Below are 7,500 nucleotides of genomic sequence, written 5' to 3'. Positions count from 1 at the left end.
CAACTTGGATTAAAAAAAGAAATATGTGAGTAGTAATGAAGAATTATTTATGACAATTGGGCTTTTAGTTTCTAGTGGAGTCGATGCACACTTGGATTCATCATCGGAGAGCGGAAATGAGATCATATCAGTTTCCGTAGTTTATGGATTGCTGTCGATGCATGTCGAAGAGAACGTGCAAGGTTCTTAAAGGTGAAAAGCAACTGGCGACGGACAGCCCAGGAAAGACATTATGTGCAGAGAGGAAATGAGATCATGTACGTTTCCGCTGCTTATGAATTGCTGTCGATGTATGGAGACGTGTTCCAGAGAACATATAAGGCTAACATTGACAGATAAAGGCAACTAACGATAAGCAGACGAGGAAAGGAACTATGAGAGGAACCCTTTATTGGTACGTTTCGTTCATATGAGCTTTGTCAAGTATTCGATTCTTCAAACTCAAATGAGCAAAATGTTATATGTTCTAAGGACTTTGTCCTCTCATAGTGCTTTTCCTGAAGGAGAACCTGGTAAATTTTGGAAAGACGTCTTCTTGGTAATGTTGTTGGGATTTATTGGTGTTAAAAGTATTTAAAGACATACATACATACATACATACATACATACATACATACATACATACATACATACATATACCAAAGGCTTTTTCCCCCTACACGGGGGGTAACCAAAATGCATAAATAAATAGATAAATAGATATGAAAATGAATAGATAGATAAATAAAAATATAACTTAAATAAATAAATGGGTAAGTGAGTAAATAGATAAACAAATAAATAGATTAGTAGATAAATGAATAACTAAACAGAAAAGTAGATAATTAAATGAACAAATAAATAAGTAAACGAATAATTAGATAAACAGAAATAGATGAATAAATAGATAAATCAATAAGTGAATAGATGAATAAGTAAATACAAATAAAAAAGTCCATTAATGGTTGTCATGACAACAAATGTAAACAGGACGACCCATCTTTACTGATCCGCCTACGTCACTGATGTTACCATATATCGAGTCTATGCATCAGAAAGTGTCGATCTCTGCACATGTACCTTGACTTACAGATGGACTTGATATTTCAAACATGAGGAAGATTAATTAGATAAATAAACAAATAAATAAAATAAAAAAGGGGGAAGAGAAATATTGAAGTGTCAAAAAACGTATCATTTCAACTGTACAAGCAAAGGATACTAAGAAGATTAATTCAGAGAAAGAAAAAAAAACTGAAGTGAAGGAAAACGGGTAGATTCAATTAGCAGTGCAAATATACTCTGTAGACGTGGAAAAATGAGATCAGCTCACCGATTTGCATTTGTGCAAACATGCGCACCTAACCAGTTGACAGCCTGGGAACTCTATGCCCTGGAGGGTATTCATATATGTAAGGAGAGATTTAGTGAGATCTGTCTATTCCGTCGGTCGGTCAATCTGTCCGCTTCTCTCTCTCTCTCTCTCTCTCTCTCTCTCTCTCTCTCTCTCTCTCTCTCTCTCTCTCTCTCTCTCTCTCTCTCTCTCTCTCTCTCTCACTCACTCACTCACTCTCTCGTACTCTACTTTTCTGCATATAAATACATACATAATACGTGCGTATGTACCTAATTATATATATAGGTATATATGTATATATTTATATATATATATATATTATATATATATATATATAATACATATATTATTAGGTACATACGCACGTATTTATGTATGTATTTATATGCAGAGAAGTAGAGTACGAGAGAGTGAGAGAGAGAGAGAGAGAGAGAGAGAGAGAGAGAGAGAGAGAGAGAGAGAGAGAGAGAGAGAGAGAGAGAGAGAGAGAGGCGGACAGATTAACCGACCGACGGAAAGAGAGACAGATCTCACTAAATCTCTCCTTACATAAATGTATATGAATACCCTCCAGGGCATAGAGTTCCCAGGCTGTCAACTGGTTAGGTGCGCATGTTTGCACAAATACAAATCGGTGACCTGATCTCATTTTTCCACGTCTACAGAGTATATTTGCACTGCTAATTGAATCTACCCTCACTTCAGTTTTTGTTCTTTCTTTTTTTCTCTTCTTTCTCTGAATTAATCTCCTTAGCATCCTCCGCTTGTACAGTTGAAAAGATACGTTTCTTGACACTTCAATATTTCTCTTCCCCCTTTTATATATATATATATATATATATATATATATATATATATATATATAAATAAATACATACATATATACACCAGTCGATTTTTAAGTTTCTGGTGGGGTAGATGACGGGTCCATTCTTGTAGTGGTCATGCAAGATGACCAGATGAACTGCCCATTTGTCAAAACCCGTCAACCCCCTCATCCCTTCCATCAGGAGTTGCAGTCCTGAGGGGCAGGCATTCGATCTCCGGACTGAGGCCAAGATCTCTCTCCGTAAGCTTCAGTTGTATATCGTCCACACACTTTTTCACAAATGAAAAGCTGACAACCGGCGACTGATCACCTCTTTGAGCCAGTGACACAGAAACCACTCACAGACAACAGCCCAAAGTTTCTCCCCAGAGAGGTCTGTGAGAGGTTTCGGGGACCGTTGCCAGCCACTGTGGGGCTGCGGGGCTTTCATTTAGTGAAACTCAAGACAACAGGAATTATTGTTGTTATTATTGCATACTCTCCTTCCGTTCTGCTACTCTTCTTCAATCTCTCTCTTTGCCATCTCTAGAAACGCTGGTTATTACCAATTAAATACTATGACCAATTGGTCATTTCGAATAACTGTAGATTTTGATTTCGAGGAAATAGTTCTACGATGCGAGGTTTTTCTTCGTTTTCAAGTCTTCTTGTGTTCTACAACTGGTCCTTAAAAAAAAAAAAAAAAAAAAAAAAAAAATCCCGGCCACTGGCTGACATCTGCCCTAAAATCTGTTCCATTGACGCTATATGGATCGCTATTTTTCGTTCACCGATTCTTTCTTCATATGGTGTATCTCTATAGTGAATGAAAGGTTATGAAACTATTTGGAACACTCACTGCACATGTGAAGCAGCCGCATTCTTCTCCTTTGCAAGTCTAATAACCCATCTTAAACTTCTCCGTCGCTACTTCTATAACTTCACTTCTTCGGCGCGATGTTGAACCTCTCACCACTTCTATGACTTCATCTCGTGGACGTGATGTTATCACCAAGGATAGAAGTGTTAGTGAATTATTAGTATGTGTGTGTGTGTGTGTGTGTGTGTGTGTGTGTGTGTGTGTGTGTGTGTGTGTGTGTGTGTGTGTGTGTGTGTGTGTGTGTGTGTGTGTGTGTGTGTGTGTGTGTGTGTGTGTGTGTGTGTGTGTGTGTGTGTTTAAAAGATTAATTTACCCGCGGAGTTCTCCACTTACATTATTACCTAACCCTCACACTTTATGAGTTGCTGTTGTTTAGCTTCCTAGGGAAAACCCTTCCAACACTAAATTTAATTGTTAACCATCCACTCCTAGTAGATTTTAGGTTTGTTCTTCAATTTATGAACCTCTATGGCCCACTAGGCGGTCTATGGCTCACACGTTGAGGACCAGTGGTCCAGGGGAGAGATGGGCCATCCCAAAGAAGTCCGAACCATTTTTGGATTCAGGTTTAGGCTTAGAAAAAAAAAAAAGTAAAAGTAACCTCAGGGAGTGAGAATTAGGTTACGTGAGACCGTGATCTCATTTCAACGGGAGACTCAAATTTGTGCGTGAGAAACATCACCCAGAAGTTCCGATTAGGTCGTGAGATCAAAGCTTCGATTAAGGAAGTACTTCCCAAATTGCAGAGTTCCTCGTGAAAATACCTCAACTTCCTCTCCGTGGCGATCATGTCTTGGACAAGAATGTCAGGAAGTCCAGAGTAGAAAATTTCTCATGTCCTTCACCGAGCCTTTGTTTCTTAAAGTGTGACCACTTTGAAAAATGAAGCTGTCTGTTTTTACCGTAATATGATTTTAACACTTCCCAAAGTCAATAATATATTGATGAATTACTCAAATACTCTTTATTTATTTATTCATTTATTTGTTTATCTATTTATTTACAATCTATTTATTGCAATTTGAAGTTACTAATTCTATCCCCAAAACGTCGTCTGTTTCGCAGTGACGTCATGAGTTGTGTTCCTTCTTCATACATTGTTATTTTGTTTGATGAGTGGTGATCGTGTCAAGTGCCGCAGACTATTTGGTATTAGATTTAGGGACTATAAAAATGAAGAAAAAACTACTAAGGAAAATACATGAGTGGGAAGAGAAAATAGAAGAGGTGGAGAATGATAATATATTGATATCATAGAACTCAGAAAGAAAGACTTAGGAAGAAAGCTTACGATACCACCCTGCAACAATGATACTATTTACGTAGAGCTAAATTATTTAACAATAATAATAAATGTGTGAATTAATTACAAGATCCATTGTTTTTTAATATTTTGATCAAATGTATCATATAAATAAGCTTACAAAACAAAACGAGGAGAAATAACGGGGCCAACGCATCAACGAAATCATCGACATCATCGACGTCACTGATAATTTCTAATCCTACTAATTTCTAATACCGGACAAACTTCGGTATATAACGGATCTGTCGGGTATTTCCATCGGATAAAACGGATCCTCGGTTATAACGGATCTTTGGATACAACGACAGATCCCTGTCCTCATGTCTTCCGTTATATCGAGTGTTTATTTGTAATTATGATTCAAGTTACATAAACCGGCGTTCTCGTACAGACACAAACAGTTTAACTTTCTAATTTACACATGATATTTTTTTTCTATTTCAGAGAAATGATACTGACTAGATAATATACGAAACAGCAATTTTATTTTATTGGGACTATACCGGAACTTAATTTCAGTTTTATAAGTTCACTATTATCGCAGTTTAGTAATTGGTTGAATAATTGCGTGCATTATAGGAATAAATGCAAAAAAGACTTTTCATTTGCTGGAACGTATTGGTAAGTTCTTAGCGACGCTTGTATTAAGCTTCCGTTTTTATATAACGTGTTAACAATCTAAAATAATATCTCGGCCCTAGCACATTAGGGCCGAGATGAAAAGAAAGATCTGTATTAAGTAGTAGAAACAATAATTTACAAAACTTGTGGCATCTAGGATGCGTAGTGCGAATGTGATGCAGTATTTTGTGTAGGGACACAGTACAAAAATATTGAATCCGTCAAGTATACTACTCTTGTTTTTTTGAGTGATCAAAGACTCGGAAAACCAACAGGCACACAGGTAAGCACCAATGATACACCAATATGAAAAATTCTTCAGAGATATTTCTCTTCAAATTGATAGCCCATAACTATGCCACCTATCCGCACATCTTGAGTGTTATCAGAGAAACTTAGGCAGTCGAGACTACTCTCAAAAGACGATGAGCATTTTTCAATATCGTTGAACATCGTCAGTTTTGCTACCGGACGCTTGGGTTGGTACACAACTCATGACGTCATCGGAACTAATACAAAGAGATGGCACTGTATGCTGTGTTTTAGAATGTAAATTAACAGACGACGAATACTTTCGTCAAAAACTCCTTCAAATAGTGCTTTTGACGTAAGATATTTGTTTTAAACATGATTCTCGTGAAAATTAATAACTTGACAAAAGAGAAAATGTTGTACAGTACATATGCGTGGTGGTTACCTATTAACACTTCAAGCTTTGTGGTCCCTTTACATCGAATCATATTCAAGGGGCCACATGATCGAGGATTAGATAGACTATAGACAATTTTTCTAAGGATTTAGTAATAGAAAGATTATAATATATCGTACAAATCATCGCAACACTCTGAGACACGCAACTAGCCAGTAAAAAATCTGGACATCTAGATTAAGGCACGCTGTTTAATCATGAATAATAATAACAATGATAATAATAATAATAATAATAATAATAATAATAATAATAATAATGATAATAATAATAATAATAATAATAATAATAATAATAATAATAATAATAATAATAATGATGATGATGATGATGACAACAATAATGATAATAATAATAATAATAATAGTAATAATGAGACATTCTGACAGGTTGACGTAAGCGGAATAGGAAACACAGGAGTCTTAGTCTTGAGTTTATTCCTGACTAGTTTCGCAGGTATGCTTTTTCAAAGGAATAGGTTTACAAACGGGCTGTGGGCATTATATACATGGGGTGGACCTCACCACCTCCCCGAGTTACCATAGTTGGTGACGAGTGTGAACATTGCATTATGGCTAACGTAACAATGATGAAATCTACAATTAAATATGATAACACTAATAACAAAGAAATTAATAATAGTAAATGTAATGATAACAATGATGATAATTTTTTTTAAATAATAATAACAATAATAATAACAAAAATGATAATAACAATAAAATAGAAGTAATAATAATAATAATGATAATAATAATAATAAAATAAAAATAATAATAATAATGATAATAAAAAATCTGATAATACTAATAACAAAGAAAAAGTATATTAATAGTAATTATAACAATAATAGTGATAACAATGATAAAAAAACGAAAAATTAAACATTTAAATAATAATAGTAACAATAATAATAACAATAATAATACAAAGATAATGAAAGTAATAATAATAATGATGGTGATAATAATAAAAATAATAAAAATATAAAAATAATAATAATAATAATAATAATAATAATAATAATAATAATAATAATAATAATAATAATAATAATAATAATTACAATGATGAAAATAATAGTGTTGAAAATAAATAGTAACGAATAGTATTAAAAGAATAAATCATGATAAAAAAGGGTTGGTAGCATGGAGGAACGTCAGAGTAAAAGGAAGAAAGCTGGAGAGGGTAGGCCGAAGTGGGAAAAAGGTATCTACCTAGGAAGCCATTCTTGGAGGGCAAGTGTCGCGGTAGATTTTGTCCATTTCAAGTCACCAGTTCTCTTGTTTGTGTTTTTGTGGTTGGCAATGTAAAGTGATTCAATTATTTTCCGTTGTTTCTTGTGTAGTCCTTTAGCTAGAATGGTGGAACCCTCCCAGTTAGGTAAGTGTCCCTCTGTGTCAATGTGGTTAACTAGAGCGTTGGTTTCTCGGTGGTGTCTAATGTCCGCTTTGTGTTCCCTGAGTCTGTTGTTAAGTCCTCTGTATGTCTCTCCGTAGTATGCACAGTCACATCCTTTGCAAGGAATTTTGTAAACGATGCTATTGTCACGGTACGTCTTGGTTCTGTTGGTGGTCAAGTGTCCTATTTTCTTCCCTGTGTCATTTACTATGATGAGTCCTGTCTGTCTCAACGTTTTGGAAAGCATGTGAGAGAGGCCAGAGTTAGGAACCACAAGGTATCGTAAATTTGTCCTCTCTTCATTTCCCTTCCTCTGTCTGATTTTAATTGCTTTCCGTAGTGACGTCCCTAACATGCCCTCTGGGTACCTTAGGTTTCTGAATGCAGCGGTTACGTATTCAATTTCTTCTTGTAAATACTCTTCACTTCATATTCTAAG

The sequence above is a fragment of the Oratosquilla oratoria genome, chromosome 21 (assembly GCF_046742065.1).
Source record: "Oratosquilla oratoria isolate Oo_2021 chromosome 21, ASM4674206v1, whole genome shotgun sequence".
Classification (NCBI taxonomy): Eukaryota; Metazoa; Arthropoda; class Malacostraca; order Stomatopoda; family Squillidae; genus Oratosquilla; species Oratosquilla oratoria.
This window is presented reverse-complemented; position numbering follows the sequence as displayed.